This window comes from Lissotriton vulgaris, chromosome 3_1 (assembly GCF_964263255.1).
Source record: "Lissotriton vulgaris chromosome 3_1, aLisVul1.2, whole genome shotgun sequence".
NCBI classification, from domain to species: Eukaryota; Metazoa; Chordata; class Amphibia; order Caudata; family Salamandridae; genus Lissotriton; species Lissotriton vulgaris.
In genome coordinates this window covers 664,633,893-664,654,991 of record NC_141689.1, presented here as the reverse complement: position 1 = coordinate 664,654,991, position 21,099 = coordinate 664,633,893, and positions in this window count along the sequence as shown.

Below are 21,099 nucleotides of genomic sequence, written 5' to 3'. Positions count from 1 at the left end.
AGACTAAATGCTTGAAGTATAACTAGAGGAGGTGAAGGATAAAGATGCTGAGTACTGAGCTGCCCTCGTAGCTACCATTAGGGGACACTCAGGAGTTAGGGGAATAAGCTCCCTGGGGAAAACATGCCATACATATTGCCTGATCCAGACATACCCTTTACAATCAATCCCCAGGGTGCTGGAGTTATGGGGAACATTTAGGAAAGTGTACCGCTTTAAGTTGAACCTGACCAAGCCAGAGAAGTTGACCATAGGGCTCTCGTGGGAAATGAAGCTGACTACTTTGACCCCGGTTAAATGGGTATCAGGGAGAAAATGAAATTCCAGGGAGCGTGTCTTACGCCAGGCACCACCTATTATTCTCAAATAACTATCCATGTGTGCTTAACGTTATCTGAACTGACCTTTAGAGAGGGCATAGTCTTTATTTCTCCTGGCTTAGCAGGGTGGCGGTCATAAAGCAGAACATGCTACCCCTGATCATCAGAACTGATGACCTCATACCCATCCTCAATTATGGCGAAACAGTAAACCTGATCCTCCTTAAACTCTCAGCGACTTTTGCCACCATATGCCACCACACCCTCATCACCAGAATCCACCACATCAGAATCAGAGAAAACGCACTCAAATAGATCACCTCTTTCCTCACAGGGTGCACAGAGAAAATCTGCCTACTGTCCTTTATACCTGAACCCAAGAGCATAATCTGCGGAGTCACCCAAGTATCTTCCCTCGGCCCCACCCCCTTCAACACCTACATGATTCCACTGTCTGACTTCGCCATCTCCCATGGACTTAACATCATCTCATATGCTGACGATATCCTACTCAGCTTCTGTCTCATGGAAGACACTGCCAATACCAAATTCAACTTCCAGAATGCAATGACCCACGTCTCCGACTGGATGAGAGCCAACTGCCTGAAGCTGAACACAGACAAGGCACAAGTGTTCATTTTCGGAAAGAACACCTCCCATTGAGATGACACCAGGTCATTGTCCAAGTGCCCACTGTACTTGGGCTTTCACCTACCCCCTACAACCATGGCCCCAACGTCTGCTTCATCCTGGACAGCAATCTCTACAAGAACAGCCAGGTCAATGCAGTAGCCACCTTCTGCTTTGACACTCTTCTCATGCTTTGTCAGTTTTTCAGGTGGATCCCCATCAGCACCAGAATAACAGTGACTCAAGCCCTCGTCACCAACTGACTGGGCTATGGAATTGCCCTGTACCTCAACACAGAACCACCACCCATCTACTCAATGACTTTTGACCATACAGAACACCACAGCCAGACTCATATCGACCTCCCCAAATTGACCAGCATCTCCCCAACCTCAGAAGCCTCCACTTGCTCCCAGTCCAGCAAAGACGTCAGTTCAAACTGCTGGCTATTGTCTACAAGGCCCTCTACAATGCCAGATCATCTTACATCAACCACAACCTGACCTTCCACCACCCGACCAGACAACTCTGATCCAATTCACTCTCCCTCACACCCATCCCCAGCATATGGTAGAACCTCAGTGGAGGCAGTTTTTTTCCAATCTTGCCACCAAGTCCAGGAGTCATATTCCTCTCCATTTCCAAACCTCCCCCTCACTTCCAAAGACCGCTAGACCTACTGTGTGCTACTTCTCAAAAATTCTGAAGTCTCCCTCCACCATGTTGGATAGGCTTACCATGGGCGATGAGCTAACACCTTTCTGTCCCCATTTACACCTTTTTTCAGTAATGCAGAGTTCTCCCCAGGCATAGGCAAAGGGGAATTTGTGTACTGAAATAGTGGGAGATCCAGGGAGCTTCAGTACCTAGTCAGGGGTGGAGTGTTAAAGACGTTTGTAAATGCAAAGAGGAGTTTCACCTACAGGAAACAGAGCACATGAGAAACTTACAGCGGCAACATTGGATACTTAACTCAGTTGACAAATCGACAGACACTTGCCAGCTATTGCCATGGTAGAAACTGTTCATTACTTACAGTGGCCCTAAGGATCTAATTTCCACTATTTGTGCTTTTCTTGCTAAACCCTCCACTGAAATGGACTGGTTCTACATGAGACAGTGGATGCTTATTTTAGGCTGTCTCATTCCTCGAGAATACAGGGGGAGGGTCTGTAATGATATCACTTCACTTTGCAAACGATCTCAGAAAAGGGAAACAATGTACAAAGTCAAGACATCCTGGTAATAACCTATTAGGTTACAACAACAGGGGCCACAGCTACCAATGGAAACAGAAAATCATGACTTGTTCTTTAGCATCAAGACAAGCACTAGAAAACAAAACGAATTTCTGCTGAGGTGAATCTCCTTAGGGTTGACCTCGGTCGATTAAAGGTCTCACCAGAATGATAAATGGGTGGAATAATTGAAAACTGAGGTAACAGACCTGAAAATAATGTTTCAATCTATGTCGGGCCGAGCCCATATGTTAAAAATAAGTGCTAAGAATGTGGAGCGTAGGTCCTAAAAGAATAACCTCCACCTCATGTGATTTCTGGAGTTTGCATAAGGACACAATGGTGGAATAATTTTTGGAGAGATAGATCACAGAGGTTTTGTAACCTGTGGGCCTGTAGAGTTGTTTCGTGGGCACTGGTGTCCCCCAGCAGACTCAGGAGCAGCCCAGTTAGGGTTATATGAGCCAAACATATCATTTAGGGAGATTGAGATAGTGTCCTGAAGCACACAAAAGTGTACAAGATACTACACATAAGACAAAGCTATCAATATTGTCTCTCAGTCTCTTCCAAAAGGTATCACTTCAGACTCCAACTGATCACAACTCCTTCTGATAAGTAACTGCTTCTGACTGCTTCCTTCAGTTCCAAACATTATCTCACTTCTCTCTGTTCAAAACATCATCTGCTCACAACTGCTTCTGGCTTCTCTCTCTGGTTCCAGTTCACTGACTGTCTGTCTGTCTTCTCTCTGTTCCAAGCATCTACTGTCTCTTCTCCTCTGCTCCAACTCCTCTCCTTCTCCACTCCTTCTGCACTCAACTCTTTCTGCTCCAATGATCGACTGAACTCCTTCCAACTCAAACTCTTTCTGACTGACTCCGCCTCTGCACTTCACTAATATGGAATGCTGTCTCCTCATGGAAAGTTCCAGCCAGCAGCCTCCTCCCACCGATTCCATGTACCAGGCTCCTTGCACTAGACGCTCCCACAGTGACCAGCTGCTTGTTACGTCTAGAGACCTGAGCCCAGAGACACTTCCTGATTAGATTCAGCTCTGGCCGGTTCTCTCCAGTTCGCTTAGGGCGAACAACACCTTATAACTAAAACATTACCTTTACCCTGCAAGCATCTCAGTTCTGCAGGGACAGAAAGCAAAATGGAGTCTCTCTAGTTCTGGGCCTTGTAGGCCTGAGAAGGATGAAATAACACTTAGCTCTGTCAGAGTACCTACACTAACCATACTAATATGTAATATAAAGTCAGGACTACAGGATCCACCCTCTACTATAGGTAGGATGATAAAAGGACACATAATTATGTCAAAGCCAATAGGCAATAGATGGATTATCTTTCCGCAAGCAAATCCAACAACACATGTGTTCCACTTTTACAAGATAGAGGAACCTCCAGCGGAATACATTCCTTTCGAGGACGTTGAAATTCCACTAACTTACCAAGAGCATCAGCTCTGGTTTAAAGGCGCCCTACAACATCAAAATCACATTACCAGGCTCAGTCCATTAGGTAGACCAGGAGCCGGTACTAGCCAGCTATACACCACATCCTGTCATGAACAAATGGCCGGTCCAGAACTATTAGCTCAGCTAAAACAATTAATAAATATACATAGACAATTGGTACAATATGTTATGCGGACTCTAATAGTCCAACCTGCTATAAGAATTCCACAGCAAACCCCTCATCAGGGGAACACAAACAAAATTACACCACAGACTATACAATCAGTCATTGGTAAATTGCCCGCAAAAAGGGAAAAAATTCCATTCTGGTTAGCTCAAACAATTACTCAAATAGAGGCAGTATTTCCTGATAGTACATCTCATGAGAAACACAGGATTCTAACAATCTGTTTACTAATGGGGATAGCACCACACGTGGAGGACTGTAACACTTGGGGTACAGTCTTTGCTTCAATCTACACAAAAACACAGGGTGTTCTGTCAATGGAGGTAATACCTGACGTCCTGAAACAGATTCAAAATAAATATGGACCAGAACCTGCCTTGAATCGTGGTATGAAATTACTGAAAGATTGCAAACAGGTCTCAGCTATATTATTAGCTAACATTAAAGGTGAAGCAGCATCGGTGGCAATCCGCTAAAAAACTAAAAGAACTTGATGTAACTGAGCAGCCATATGAACTTGCCAGAATAATAGAAAAATCCTATGAAGAACTAGGTAGAGATAATTTGGGAGGGAAACCAGTAAAGCCCGAACTAACAGAAAATCCTGAAAAAGTTTTTATTAAAAACAATCTCACCACTCCTAAAAAGAAATGGGAAATTAGTAGACAGTCACTTCCTAAAGAGAAGCGTTCTCAGTCCAGGGGTAGATCTCCTCAAAAGGAGCACTCTGAAAAGAGGTATAACCTCAGAAACAGGGATAATTTGTGAAAACCTGATAGTTATCAAGATACTGATACATGTTCCTCTCGTACCTTTAAGACTTCCTCACAGAAATCCGAAAGAAGAGGACGATCAGAACACAAAAAGTACGTGTGAAGTCCAAATAATAAGAAAACTCAATTCACCAAAAAGAAGGTAGCAAGTATTAAAATCAGACATGCAGAGGATCTTGAGGACACAACTGAAGAACGGGGAATGGGCCCAGACAATGCTGGACAGTGCAGCAGAGATCACCATAGCTCGCAGGATCCTGAAGGATCATCTGGAGACAGTGGATCTGAATGAATGCATTCAAGTTGAAACTGCAGATACCAGGGTTAGTGTACCACAAAAGTTATATGAAGTCACCCTTTGAATAGAGGGAGACATAACTAGGAGAATAAAAGCACTCCTTTGGGAAAAACTATCAAAGAGTTATGGCATCCTTCTGCCTGAAAAAGACTGCCCACCTGAATTTGTCAGGGAGTGCCCACATGGCGAAGAGATCATTATGTCAGCTTTCTCAAATCATATTCCTATTAATAAAAAATACACCAAAGCCAGAAAATGGGCTGTGGCCCAGGCTCCAGCATTATATAAAAATCATGTGGGATGGGATGAGGATTCTCGTCACCATAAGATCCAGGTAAAAAATCAACCGACTGCTCAGAAGCAGTATCCGGTTAAACAAGAATCTAAAAAACAAGTCAGGGAGATCTTAGATCAACTTGAATACCAAGGGGTGATTGAAACATGCACCTCGTCCATGAACAATCCTTTGTTTCCTGTCTCCAAACCAGACAATACATATTGTCCAGTCTTGGATTACAGACATTTAAACTCCTGCTGCAAAACATTTGCAGTACAAAATGCACACAGTGCAGCACTGATGAATAACATAATTTGCAGAAAATATAAAACAACATTAGACATTTCAAACAGTTTCTTCTGTCAACACATTGCACCTGAAAGCAGGTATTTGACCGCTTTCTTGATAATGGGGACACAACAACACTTTTGTCGTCTCCGCCAGGGATTCAAGAACAGTCCAGGGTTATTTTCAGCCACAGTAACAGAGTTACTACAAACGTATTATGATGAGTCATTATCTTATGTCGATGACATTTATCTTACAGATGATGACTTAAACAGGCACTTGAACAAGGTGAACACCATAATACTTGGTTTTGCCTCTAAGGGGTACAAATTCAATTTTAAAAAATCAAGAATTGCCCTCCTCAACGTCCTATTCTTGGGATATGAACTTTCAAGAGAAGGCAAAAGCCTGGCAGCCAACTTTTTAAAAAAATGTGCGCTGCTCCAACCTCCAAAAACACTGAAAAATTTACAGTCAGTTTTAGGATTCCTGAATTTCGGAAGAACTTACATTCTGAACTACGCAGAAAGGGTTAAACCTCTCTACGAACTAATCAAACCTGATTTCAAACCAACTAATTGGACTCAAAAACACACCGAAATTTTGCGTTCAGTGCAAACAAACATGTTAGCAACAACTTATTTACAGACACGCATAAACGAACGCAACCTTGTAATCCGAATCATCCCAGGGAGATGCGAATTCACATACCTAACCTTTAATGAAGGTGAAAAGGTACCAATAGCTTACAAGTCACACTTATGCACACAAGCTGAAATGAAATTCACTTCAACAGAAAAAATTCTGACAGCGGTTCAAACTACAGTAGCAAAAGAGAGAGCCCTCGCACAGGGAAAACGCATATAAGTTGTTACTTGACAAAAGCAAGCATTCCAAATGCAAAAGCTTCACATCCAAGATGGATATAATGGGTTAATTCTCTTGCTGCTACAGACGTTGAATAAGTTTTTGATCCTTACTTGAAGAAACAAGAATTTCTCCAATACGAACAAGAATGTCCTCTGCCCACTGAAATTCTGCCTCTAGAACATTACGGCTGTATAATTTATACAGACGGAGCAGCACAACCCTCAATTGGGGGAAAACAAGCTTATAGTGCTGTGTGCGCGATTGTTAAAAGTCGCTAGTGCGATGGTGAATTCAGACCCATGGTCACAAAAACTCAATCTCTAAGAGATTGTACAGCTCAGCGAGCTGAACTACAGGCTTTCAAGATGGTGCTTGAAAACACCGATCGTGAATTCCCCTCACTCATAGTGTGCGATTCGTATTACTGCCTCAAGTCTTATAATGAATATCTGCAGAACTGGGTTCAAAATGGTTTTAAAGACGCAAAAGGTAGCACAATCAAGCATAAAATGCTTTGGGAACAAGTAGTTATTTTGCAGAAACAACTACAAAAGACTCACGTGATCCATACACTGAGTCATCAGCGTGATGGCATTCAAGTTGAAGGGAATTAATTGGCTAATGAAGCCGCGAAGGCAGCTGTGCAAACGGTTTCCGTAGCTGCAATCACTTGTTCAAAAACACAAATATACGGTGAAACCATGCTCGCTGCAATGCCACAAGTAAAGGCAGCGGAGCTGCGTTACTTCTAAATTATCCACTTGAATATATATACATAATTCATGCAAACTCTATTCCTTTCGCTTGAATCCCTGGAGTGGGGGATAGGGTCATTCCAAACAGGAACCAAAGGGGTGCTCTGATTCAGGAAGCAAATATGGGAGAGGGTCTGATACATCAAGAGATCTCAAAATCTCTATTAGAATTAGAAGAGATGTACTGGTGGCCAGAGATGAAAGCTCACTTATACAAATTCGGAATAAATTGCGATGACTGTTACAGAGATCAATGCTTGAAGCGCCACCAGATTCCTAACTACAGCGTAGCCAGCTCAGTACAGACACCATTGTTAGATAGCATTAGGCTATCCACGCTCAGACGTCCCCATGGACAAAAGTGGTCCCACAAATTTTAGGACGAGATTCATTTGGATGTGGCCTCAGCGCTCGGCTGACGCCCGAACTGTTACAAAAGATCTGGGAGTCTTTATCGGCACATACACAATCGGCACTCTACATTCTGACCAGGGTCCTGCGTTTAGCTCTAGGGCTTACAAAGAGGCCATGACCAGTTTGAACGTTGCATTGCGGTTTTCGAGTCCATTCCATCCTGAGGGAAAATCGGTTGTGGAGAGAAAAAACTGTGACATCAAGCAATATATAAAAGCTAGGGTATTAGGTTCGGGTGATGGGTGGGTCAAACATCTAATAAATGTCCAATATAGTCTTAATAACCTGCCAAGAAATTCTCTGGGTGGAATCACTCCGTATGAAATCCTTTTTGGTACTAGAATGATGGTTGAAGACCTCGATCATCATACTTCAGTGGTGGAACAAAAACCCTTTGATATCAAAGATCGTTTGGCTGTTTAACAGGACTTAAATGAAACAAGAAGAAGTCTAAGCAACACTATCGAGAAGCCAACGACCACAGAAGAGAAACCACCTGTCCCAGCAAGACCTGTCTGGATTACAAAGATTGGGGATCTGGTCAGAGAGAAAATAGCGGATAAGGCGGAATTTGGGCCTTCTTACAGAAAACCAGTACCTGTCCTAGCAGTCCACGGATCAAGAACAGTGTTACTTCCGCCCCTTGCTGGAAGATAGGAGAACCGGTCCATATCAATTGACCTGGTAAAACCACATCATGTGGCCGATAATAAGTAGTAGGCCCAGTTGACTCTCAAGATGTAGCAGACGACCAAATCTTGCTACTATCCAAGAGGATTAAACTGAAAGACTCTTCACCTTTGAAGATTCTGCAGTGAGAAAAGAAAGACTATGCAATAAAGCCATGGGACTTGTGCCTCTTGAAATCAAAATAACAGTTTGTTAAGAAACTACCGTCTACAATGATGTAGCATCTGACTATACAAACATGTCAAGGGAACAAGCAGCTCCAGCGATTTCAAATAATCCGGATGCAATACCAACTATTGACAGAACTGCCTCAGGCTATTTCATCAACTTTGATACGTTTTCTGAGGATCCAAGTGAGCCAGAAACAACGCCAGCAAATGAAACTTTCAAGGAACAATTAACGGAACTTTGTCACCAGCTTGCAAATACATATCTATCTAGTTTCACCATGGGTTGAATTTTGGATTGTGTTAGGTGTACTTTTTCTCCTGCTATGGCTCATTCTTGTTTTAAGTTTGAGAAAGCTGATAGATGGAAAATATAGTATAATGGACACAGCAAGTATAACATTAACTTGCTTCTGAAACCACACAAATCATCTCATCGTGAACAACGAGACCTGTCATCAGTGAATATCACAGCCGTTCCTCTGCCTGGTGGTATTGCTTGGGATAGAACTGATTATGACATTTATGGCCCTCTTAAGCTGCTGATGATTCCACACCAATTTAAGGTTTCCTTGAGTGATTTTGTTTCACCTAGTACATTTTCTGTTGATTCAGACTTTGTTACCAAGTTGTTACTGTGCATGGGTCTTTGACCTTTTCACACTTACCTACTATTGCAACAGTGCAATGCAGTGCAGAATAACGCATGTTCGCTTAGTTGGTTACGATGCTATTAGGTCTGGCAGACTGATCTAACATAGAGTTACACTATATAGGAGATGAAAGATCCTGTGTGCTTACATACAGCTGGCTCATTCAGGGTGAGGTTATGGTGAATAATAGTCAAGCCCACAGGTCAGTCTAACTGTAAACAAGTAGGTCGAGCAGGCCGTCTCTGGTGCACTATGTTTGCAGCGAAACATGTCTAGGATATGCAAAGTTCTAATTAGTGAGTGTAGGCTAGTGTAAATTCTGATTACTGGCCTACTGGCTATAGTTTGTGGTGTCTCTCCCTGTTCCTACACATCCCCTCCTGTCTAGTTTTTCTATGCAAACTAGCAATATTGCTCTTCTAGGGGATCTTCTGCAGAAGTCACAAACACCAAATAGTCCTGATGATGGAGCCATGCACTTAGCTGTAAACAGCATTGCAAGGAACCGGTGTGATGGCTGTTCATTCCAATGCTTTTTAAATGACTGCCAGCTTGCTGGTCAAATTTAAATGTGGGAAGCAGCACCTGGGCGACGGAGTAATAAACTTTGTTTCCCTGATGGATAAATGGGCTGCCCACCAACATCTACAATAGGCCCTGGGCCTTCATCTTTTCAAAAACGTTGAAGTATTCATGGTACAGCTCAGGAATTGTTAAGTTTAAGAGAGGTTAGCTATTACAGATTACTCATTTTCTGATGTAGCCAATCTCACCCAGGACTCAATCTGTTGAGGTATTATACAACATTGGACATAACATTTAGAACTGAGAGATATTATCCTGGTAGATAAATTAATGTATACATTGTGTTGGACCAACGTAAAAAAACAAAAATCGCCAGATACTTGGGAGTTGTTATTAACTAAAAAGATATTTCTTCATGATAGTTAAACAATGTGACACGTTAAGGAAATATACAATCCATAACAGGCACAGAAATAAGAAAAGACTAGGAAGTTAATTCTTTAAAGCCAGGTCGTTTCGATATACGTTTCTGTGACCCCCACAGTTGTAGGCAAAATTAATCTATGCTTATTTCAGTGTTGTTTGAAAGTGCTGAAGAAGAGACTTGAGGGAGGGATTATTTACCCAATCCTCGCTTACTCTCAAAGGATGGGCTTGTTTCCCACTAGTCTATTCTGCATGACAGACATTCATACAATATGGCGACTATCACCACAGTGGAGACAAATTTTCTTTTGCCGCTGTCTTTGCTTTTCTTCTTTGGTTAAATCACCCCAGGGGACTTCTATTTGAAAAGACTCTTCCATGATGAGACTTGCATCTGGAATCTCTATTCTGAGAGGAATTGTTCTAAAGAAGTTTAGGGAACCGCAGCTTCTTTCCCATGTTCCTTTAATTTAACCAATGTTCAATGTAGAAGACAAACTCAATTGCCCCAAATAAAGTCACTGGAAGAGCAGTATGAATTAATTTGTTCTTTATTTCTTCTTATAGTCCTCAGTGATACAATGGCATTGAGATACGCTCAACCTACAAAGTCTTAGCAGCTTAATTGTTAAGGTGAGTGAAGCATGTTATCATACCTTGTGGACAATGTTTTATCTCATAACGTGCTTCTTCAGCACCAAATCTGATCTTTTCCACATTCAAGAAAATGGCCCCAAAAGGTGGACTAGTCATTCAGGCTGAAATTTGCAGAGGTTCAAAGGGGTAGCCTGAGAGCTAAATCAGCATCTATAAGGCAAATTAATAAATATTCAAACTTTTTTTCTGTCTTGTGAAAATTGGGTGGGTCGGACGCTAAATGAACAGTCAGACAGTCTAGATATTCTTTTAAACTGTTCAGATGTTATTTGTATTTGTGAAGCACGCTATAAACATGTGAAGGTATCCTGGTGCTTAAGTTTCCCATAAAAACGTAAGGATACAGCAGGAATTTGTGGTAATTTAAAAGGCCCTCTATTAGCAAGTGCTTGCTGCAGAAGAGCATTTTTACTGTGTCAAGAATCAAACTTGACATTTTGTTGTTGGATTCTATCCTGTAAAGCTTGGGCTTGATTAATCATACATGAGTGATGTTGGTATTTTGTTCGCACAATGGCTGCGTGTAATGATGACTTATTTAGCCGACATGTCCTGGATTTGAAGACAGGCCGATCTTCTATGGAAGCCCCTTTTCCACCAGTGCGCAGAGGTTCTGGAGCTTCCCAAAGTCAGGAAGGCGATCGCTGAGAACAGGCCAAGAATTGCCAAACAAGATAGGAGGACAGCTGCTCCATGAGCAGGTGTACATACAGAAAGAAAGCCACACAGACGAGACTGGGGCTAGCTCTGCGGTGCTGAATCAGACAGTACAGATGTTGATCTAGAAATGGGAGCGAAGTGGCCTGGCCTGATGGCGAAGCCCCTTCAGACAGCTAAACATGTGGCAGGACTTATAAAGAGGAGAAGTTGCGACTGGCAATAACCCAGGGAGGGCAGAGGAAGAAAGAAAATATACACTTTGAAAGACTAAATGCTTGAAGTATAACCAGAGGAGGTGAAGGATAAAGATGCTGAGTACTGAGCTGCCCTCGTAGCTACCATTAGGGGACACTCAGGAGTTAGGGGAATAAGCTCCCTGGGGAAAACATGTCATACATATTGCCTGATCCAGACATACCCTTTACAATCAATCCCCAGGGTGCTGGAGTTATGGGGAACATTTAGGAAAGTGTACCGCTTTAAGTTGAACCTGACCAAGCCAGAGAAGTTGAGCATAGGGCTCTCGTGGGAAATGAAGCTGACTACTTTGACCCCGGTTAAATGGGTATCAGGGAGAAAATGAAATTCCAGGGAGCGTGTCTTACGCCAGGCACCACCTATTATTCTCAAATAACTATCCATGTGTGCTTAACGTTATCTGAACTGACCTTTAGAGAGGGCATAGTCTTTATTTCTCCTGGCTTAGCAGGGTGGCGGTCATAAAGCAGAACATGCTACCCCTGATCATCAGAACTGATGACCTCATACCCATCCTCAATTATGGCGAAACAGTAAACCTGATCCTCCTTAAACTCTCAGCGACTTTTGCCACCATATGCCACCACACCCTCATCACCAGAATCCACCACATCAGCATCAGAGAAAACGCACTCAAATAGATCACCTCTTTCCTCACAGGGTGCACAGAGAAAATCTGCCTACTGTCCTTTATACCTGAACCCAAGAGCATAATCTGCGGAGTCACCCAAGTATCTTCCCTCGGCCCCACCCCCTTCAACACCTACATGATTCCACTGTCTGACTTCGCCATCTCCCATGGACTTAACATCATCTCATATGCTGACGATATCCTACTCAGCTTCTGTCTCATGGAAGACACTGCCAATACCAAATTCAACTTCCAGAATGCAATGACCCACGTCTCCGACTGGATGAGAGCCAACTGCCTGAAGCTGAACACAGACAAGGCACAAGTGTTCATTTTCGGAAAGAACACCTCCCATTGAGATGACACCAGGTCATTGTCCAAGTGCCCACTGTACTTGGGCTTTCACCTACCCCCTACAACCATGGCCCCAACGTCTGCTTCATCCTGGACAGCAATCTCTACAAGAACAGCCAGGTCAATGCAGTAGCCACCTTCTGCTTTGACACTCTTCTCATGCTTTGTCAGTTTTTCAGGTGGATCCCCATCAGCACCAGAATAACAGTGACTCAAGCCCTCGTCACCAACTGACTGGGCTATGGAATTGCCCTGTACCTCAACACAGAACCACCACCCATCTACTCAATGACTTCTGACCATACAGAACACCACAGCCAGACTCATATCGACCTCCCCAAATTGACCAGCATCTCCCCAACCTCAGAAGCCTCCACTTGCTCCCAGTCCAGCAAAGACGTCAGTTCAAACTGCTGGCTATTGTCTACAAGGCCCTCTACAATGCCAGATCATCTTACATCAACCACAACCTGACCTTCCACCACCCGACCAGACAACTCTGATCCAATTCACTCTCCCTCACACCCATCCCCAGCATATGGTAGAACCTCAGTGGAGGCAGTTTTTTTCCAATCTTGCCACCAAGTCCAGGAGTGATATTCCTCTCCATTTCCAAACCTCCCCCTCACTTCCAAAGACCACTAGACCTACTGTGTGCTACTTCTCAAAAATTCTGAAGTCTCCCTCCACCATGTTGGATAGGCTTACCATGGGCGATGAGCTAACACCTTTCTGTCCCCATTTACACCTTTTTTCAGTAATGCAGAGTTCTCCCCAGGCATAGGCAAAGGGGAATTTGTGTACTGAAATAGTGGGAGATCCAGGGAGCTTCAGTACCTAGTCAGGGGTGGAGTGTTAAAGACGTTTGTAAATGCAAAGAGGAGTTTCACCTACAGGAAACAGAGCACGTGAGAAACTTACAGCGGCAACATTGGATACTTAACTCAGTTGACAAATCGACAGACACTTGCCAGCTATTGCCATGGTAGAAACTGTTCATTACTTACAGTGGCCCTAAGGATCTAATTTCCACTATTTGTGCTTTTCTTGCTGAACCCTCCACTGAAATGGACTGGTTCTACATGAGACACTGGATGCTTATTTTAGCCTGTCTCATTCCTCGAGAATACAGGGGGAGGGTCTGTAATGATATCACTTCACTTTGCAAACGATCTCAGAAAAGGGAAACAATGTACAAAGTCAAGACATCCTGGTAATAACCTATTAGGTTACAACAACAGGGGCCACAGCTACCAATGGAAACAGAAAATCATGACTTGTTCTTTAGCATCAAGACAAGCACTAGAAAACAAAACGAATTTCTGCTGAGGTGAATCTCCTTAGGGTTGACCTCGGTCGATTAAAGGTCTCACCAGAATGATAAATGGGTGGAATAATTGAAAACTGAGGTAGCAGACCTGAAAATAATGTTTCAATCTATGTCGGGCCGAGCCCATATGTTAAAAATAAGTGCTAAGAATGTGGAGCGTAGGTCCTAAAAGAATAACCTCCACCTCATGTGATTTCTGGAGTTTGCATAAGGACACAATGGTGGAATAATTTTTGGAGAGATAGATCACAGAGGTTTTGTAACCTGTGGGCCTGTAGAGTTGTTTCGTGGGCACTGGTGTCCCCCAGCAGACTCAGGAGCAGCCCAGTTAGGGTTATATGAGCCAAACATATCATTTAGGGAGATTGAGATAGTGTCCTGAAGCACACAAAAGTGTACAAGATACTACACATAAGACAAAGCTATCAATATTGTCTCTCACTACACCAAAATGTACAATAAATTAGACAACCATTTGAGCTAGTGTGGACAAAATTCTGTCAAATTCCATTGTGAAGATCCATATTTCGGCCCAGATTTGCTAAGGATTTCCGTTGTCCTTGGGTCACGCAAGTCAGTGCATGGTATTGCAAGTCCTTAAGTGATATTTACTAAGACACACAAGAGGTGATTTTTGCTGCCTTGATTTACTTTGTAAAGAATGGTAAGGCAACACAGCTGCCTGGGCTGAGTTGCATTATTTTTCATTCTGGTAGGCATTCCGTGGGTCGAGCATGCGCATTTCCATGCATCCACTCATGGAATATGATGCAATCCCAGATTGACTCAAATCTAAGCATGGGCGAATTTTGCGAATCTCGCGTTCGCGAATTTTGCGGATTTGCGAACTCGCAATCCGCAAAATCCGCGAATTCTCGCGAATTTGCGGATTTTTTTTTTGTGTTCGCGCGGGTTTTGTACAATTTCGCAAACGCGAACTTACCTGTCGGGCCGCAAGTTTTGCGAACTTGTTGTTTCTACGTGTCCAGCCTGTTTGGGACACTCTTCTTCATCACTGCCACTCTCTGTCACCACTGCCACTCTCTGACTACTCATGCCACCCTCTGGCCCACCCATGCCACCCTCTGTTTCATCACAGCACCCTCTGGTTGTTCAGTCAGTGTACATTATTGTGGCAAAGCAAAGCACACCTTCCCTGCCTCAAGTGACCTGAATTAATTTGGGGCTGATTAATGTGTCACAGAATATTTTTTTAGCTGGCACCTGCTTCCTTAGTGCTTCCTGATTAGTGATCTTTTGCACTTGCTAAGTGCTTTCATTGTTGCAAAATTAGTTACAACACCTGCCCTGCCCCAACTGACGATAATGAATTAGGGGCTGATTAATGGATTTGAACTTCCAGCCTGGCTCCTGCTTGTCTCCCTTAGCTGTAATTCAGGACCTTTGTGGCATATGTGTAACTATTCTGAGGTTCAGAGCAGGGTCACATAATAGTTGCAACTGGCAACTGAACTCTGGAGGGGCCCCTCAGGAAGCACTACAGGAAATGGCTACTAATGATGAGCCTGAACTTTTGAACCTGGTAAGTAGTTTCAGTTTTGCTAAGATCGTATTTCTGCAATTTAGCGCTTATTCGCGGGGCGCGAAGTTGTACTGGGAAGCCGCGAACTCACGCGAACAGTGCGAGCAAGCCATAAAATCCGCTGTTCGCGGATTTGCGGATTTTGCGGGAGATTCGCGAATCTCGCGGATTGCGAATTTACCGAAAATCCGCAAAATCTGCGAGCGAAACGGATTTTCCGCCCATGCTTACTCAAATCACAAAACCTGGGATTTTGCCACAATAGTATATCTGCAGTAGCCTAGTGAGGAGAAATACTTGTATTTCTCATTGTTCTTCCTTTCGAAATGTGTAATGCATGCAAGGTACCCCTTCCTACACAAAAAAAATCTTGACAATAACACCAATGCCCTTAAACCATAGGGCAAAAGTGTCTGCGTTGGAACTAGGCAGAACACAGTGCACCAGCACAAAGAAGCATATGGTGCATTTGCTCTCTGCATTTCACTCTATGTCTGCGTTGTGTGAAACTAGCAAAGCTGGGTATCAATGTGCTACTGTGGTAGCCATTTTTGATAGGGGCTTGTAGAAAAGGAAGTCCTGCACAAAAAATGGTGTTGCTTCACTTCCTGTTCCTTGAAGCCTGATTGGGGCTCCTTTTTGTTTTCCACTAAGAACTTCAGGAATGTTTTGTGCCTTCAGAATCAGGACTTCAATATAGAATAAATGCATCATATGCATCCAAAACTCTAACAGCCACCCTCAGGTAATCATCTTCCCTAGCATATCCCACTTGCTGGAACCACCATAACAGTGTAAAATTGCTCTGTAGGCTAATAAATCATTAAACCAATCCTTAGCCAGAATGCCATTTATGGACCTGCTAAGGAGTGATATGAAGTGGGCGGTAGAAAAACAGCAAAAGCTGAGATAACTTCAGTAGAAATAATAGTTATCTTTTTTGAAGCAGAAGAAATAAACAGTCTTGTTATGACAGATAACATTTTATGCCAAGAGATCGCCTGAGTTTATTCATGTAATTCATGTAAGAGTGATTTCCTGTATGACCTTTCAAGGAGAATACTTGCATTTTATCTGAATGTAAATATGATTTGTATATGTCACCTTATCTTTGTTTTTTTAACAAATCCAGTATTGTTCCATCTGCAATATATGATGTGTTTAAGTGTCTTTCATTACCGCATTCAGAATGCTGAGCTGAATAACTTATGTGGCTGCTGTCATGTGTGAGAGCTCATGAGGTTAATTTAATCTATTAATGAAATGCTTCAAATAGGATGTGTAGAGAGAGATTTTTACTATGCACATTTGTAAAGCTAATATATTTTGTGTTGATATTGTGGATTTATATTTCATAATAACAAGTGTGTACAATGGACGCTGCAATGGTTATGGGACTGTTTTTAAATGTTGTAAACAATTAAGTAAATAAAGTGTTAACATTTTTTAATTGTTATATTATTTTTATGGACCTATGTATTTATATGTACATTTTTAAATGTATTAAGTTGACTAGGAAAGTTAATTTTAATTTGTAACTTAGAGGTTTATGGCTTTGTGAACCATCATATAGTTAAACATGTGTAACTTGTATTGCTTAATATCTTACTTATGCATGGGAAGATCTTCCTGACTCAAAGTGCATGAAGACGAGTGTTGGAAATGAACATCAGTTGTGTATTATTCCCTTAAACCTTTGCTTTCTAATGTGGAACCCTTTCCTGTTGGTAATGGAACACACTGTATGTTGCTCCTGCAAAACCAGTGGTAAAGTACTTGTTCTATCCTTTTTAAACGTGGAAAAAGTGATATCCACCTGATTGGCACTATGGAGTTGATTAAACGTCCCTAGTATATGGTACTATATATGCCCAGGGCCTGAACATTACATGTTTCTGGTGGGCTGCAGCACTCATTTTCCCACACACAAAAGTAGCATTGAAAAACAGGTTTTGGGGCATGCAACTACAGACTGGGTGTGCAGTTGTAAATTGCCAATTTCATCTGGCAAAATACACATTTTGCCTTGTCTATATAATCCCTTTAATACTTATAAGTCACCCCTAAGTAAGGTATTAATAGTCCATAGGCAGGGTGCATAGAATGTATTATATAGGCCATATATGTTTAATGTATATGTTACCAAAGTCATTTTTTGCTGCAGCAAGGCTGGTTCTCCCATAGGTTAACAGTGGTTTACGCTACTACCTTTAATACGTGCTAAATGTACCTTGGGAATAGCTGGCAAAATTGTTCAAGGACTCAATAGCAATTCATAACCCAACATGATGGAATTTATATTACTGTTTGAGAAATTACACTTTTTTGAAAGTTGTTATTTTTCTGCCTAAAACTAAAACTCAGTCACCTGACCCCTTATAGCTGTCCTGGGGTGAGATGTCTTGGTGGATGTGATAAGCCCCTCCCTAAGATTCAAAGGATGTCTACTTTGTCACTGGCAGATAAATCTTACACCTGGGGCCTGTCCCCCCTTTTCTCTCTCTAGTCAGGCTGATATAAAACTCAATGAAGGGGGTAACAAAGTCTTGCCCTCCATGCACAGGCTGGCATTGGGCATAAAAGTGGACAACAAATACCTCTCTTTGGAACACTTCTGGACTGTTGAAGAATCCTAGGAAGGATTGCCCTGGTGTCTGAAGGAAGCCTTGACCTGCTTGACTTTAACCTAGGACCCCCGGGAAGTCAGCTGGCTGCCCTCCTTTCCAAGAGGTTCCCAACAAGCTTCCAGAGGATTGTTTCCCCTGCAACTTCCTTATTGACCAGTTTCAACTGAGCCTTCCCTAAACCCTGCGGTTGCCATCTGTTGGGCTGAGTCCTAACCCCCAATTGGTGTCCATAGGTCCTTGACCCTTCACTGACATTAAATTATACTCCTCCTTTCCCCAAACTGAAAGAGGTGGAACTTAAAACCTTTTTGCCAACTTTCTGCCTGGAGAAGTATTGAAGACGAGGATTGTCATCGAAGCTGCAACCGTCGATGTTGAATGGAAAGGGGCGACCACTCGGTCCCCCCGAACGTATGGCAGAGTGCCTCGATCCCCCCGGGAAGACATTTTTGGGCGGGAGGCGCGTCTCGGCTGGTATGCCCGAAGCGGCGTAGCCGGGGCGCGCTTTTTCCCGCCCTTGAGTGGGCTGGCCTAGACACGGACGCCGCCGGCCACGCCCTCGGGGCAGGCAGGGGCGGGTTTACGCCCGCCCTGAAGATGGATAAAAAGAGACGCAAGACCAGAAGACATCCTCTTGTTCCTGTGCTCTGAAGCTGCACCTCCCCGCTGCACGTGAGCTCGAGACGGAACGAAGAGCCAATTTTGAGCGTTTTAATTGTTCTTGTTTGTTTTTCAGTTACTTTGTTGGAGAATGCCGAAGAAGGTTGGAAAGCGTATGAATACCGACCAGATGCTGCGTGTTCTCATGAAGGAGATGTCCGAGCTAAGGAAGCGGGTGGACATGAATGAAGAAAGGGGTCCAAAACGTCCTTTGGCGGGAACAGCCCCGGGAGGGAAAAACAAGAGGCCCAGGAGGGGGGCAGCGGGAGAAGAGATTCCCGGTCCCAGTGCTCCGCTCGAGGCTCCAATTCCCGTGCCAGGGGAAGGGAATCCGATCACCCCCGTGTCCGAGGATGATATGCCGCCCGAGTTGGCAGCACAATTGGCAGCGTGGTTGGGAAAAGGTAACGAGGGCGCCACGGCTGTCGAAGCGCAGGAGCTGATTAAGCAATTGCGTGAGAAGCGGGAAGCAGCCAAGGTGCCCGTACCGGCTGCAGTAGGGGACAAGACACCAGGGACGGTTGCGACCACAGAGGCAGCGTCAGGTGCAGGTAAGCGGCCATTGCCGATCGCGAGGGATGAGTCAACACCCTCTCGGAGAGAAAAGTTGGGGCAACATGTTCCTTTGGCAATTAAGGAAAAGATTTGGGCGGGGGAGTATGTGAACATTTTTTCGTTACTTGTTGATCATTATGAGGTTGAGCATGTAAAGAGTCAGAAGGACCTAATGCACCCGAGTGTTTGGCGCGCAAAAATGGCCGCCTTTAAAGTGAATGAGAATATCGCCAATTGGGGCAATGCCTGGGGAATTTTTACATCAATCCTGGGCGAACGTAGGCCTGAGTTGCTTTCCGAGTTCCCAATCTACCAATCACGAATCATGGGGTACTCGACATCGCACCAGGGGAACCATTGGTTTTGTTACGATAATATGTTCAGAAAGGAAAAGGAGCATAATAAAAGTTTAACCTGGGATTGTTATGATGCCTTGACCTGGGATAAAATGAAGGAGTCAGGAATGTTAAAAATGCCGTTGGTAGGAAGTAATGTGGGTGAATCCTCTCGACAATATGCGGGGACGCCCTTTCGATCGGGTTCGGGGTCCGACGATCACTCGAAACCTACCGGCAATACCGGAAGAAAGGGTTTCTGTTTTAATTACAACAGAGGGAAATGTACGAGACCGCAGGGATCGTGTAAATTCAAACATGAATGTAGTGGTTGTGGGTCGTCCCATCCTGAGGTCTCGTGCAGAGCCAGAACGGGTGATAACGGGGGGAGAGGAGGTGCCAAACAGGTCTAATATAGTCCGAGGGGCGCCTTTACCCACTCCCATTGATACCCTGGCAATGATCCCTTGGCTCAGTGATTACCCGGATCGTACTTCTGCTGGGGTGCTGCGAAACGGTTTTTCGTATGGTTTCCGCATCCCGGTAGGGGACTTTCAGGGTGTGGAAAAGTGTAAAAACCAACTTTCCGTCCTGCAACATACAACCGTAGTACAGGAAAAGATCCGAAAAGAGGTGACTCGAGGTCGGGTCGCTGGCCCGTTTAGTGTACCCCCAGTTCAGAATTTTGTTTGTTCTCCCTTGGGGGTAGTACCCAAGAAAGACCCTGGAGAGTTCCGACTAATTCATAACTTATCAGCTCCACGAGGTCTTTCCGTAAATGAGGCAATCGATCCAGAAGTGTGTTCGGTGCGGTACGCATCCTTCGATGAGGCCGTAGCCATTTTTAATCGCCTGGGGCCCGGGGCGCTGATGGCAAAGTCAGATATCGAGTCAGCGTTCCGATTGCTCCCGGTACACCCAGACGACCAGCGTCTCCTAGGTTTCATGTTTCAGGGTTGTTATTACATGGATAGGTGTATGCCAATGGGGTGTTCTATATCCTGTGCCTATTTCGAGAAATTCAGTTGTTTTCTACAATGGGTTTTCACAAAGAAAACGGGTTTCCAAGATGTAATGCACTATCTTGATGATTTCTTATTTCTTGGGGCAGCTGGGGGTCTTGAATGTGGCCGGGCCTTGGCCGAATTTTGTGTGTTGATGAAACAGTTAGGCGTGCCATTGGCGCCGGGTAAAACAGTGGGTCCTACGACTTGCCTCGAGTTTCTGGGGATCGAGTTGGACTCCATTGAGGGGTGTTTCCGTTTGCCAGCCGAGAAAGTGTTGAAGTTCAGGGCTGCGCTGCAACTGTGTATAAATGCATCAAAAGTTACGCTGCAACAATTACAGCAAGTGGTGGGACAGTTGAATTTTGCACTGAGGGTGATACCAATGGCCCGCCCCTTTTCCCGTTCAATTGCCGAAGCGATGGTCGGCCTTAAAGAAGGCCATCATCGCACGAGACTATCGGCCGAGATCCGCCAGGACATGCGTATTTGGTTAGCATTCTTGGCGGAT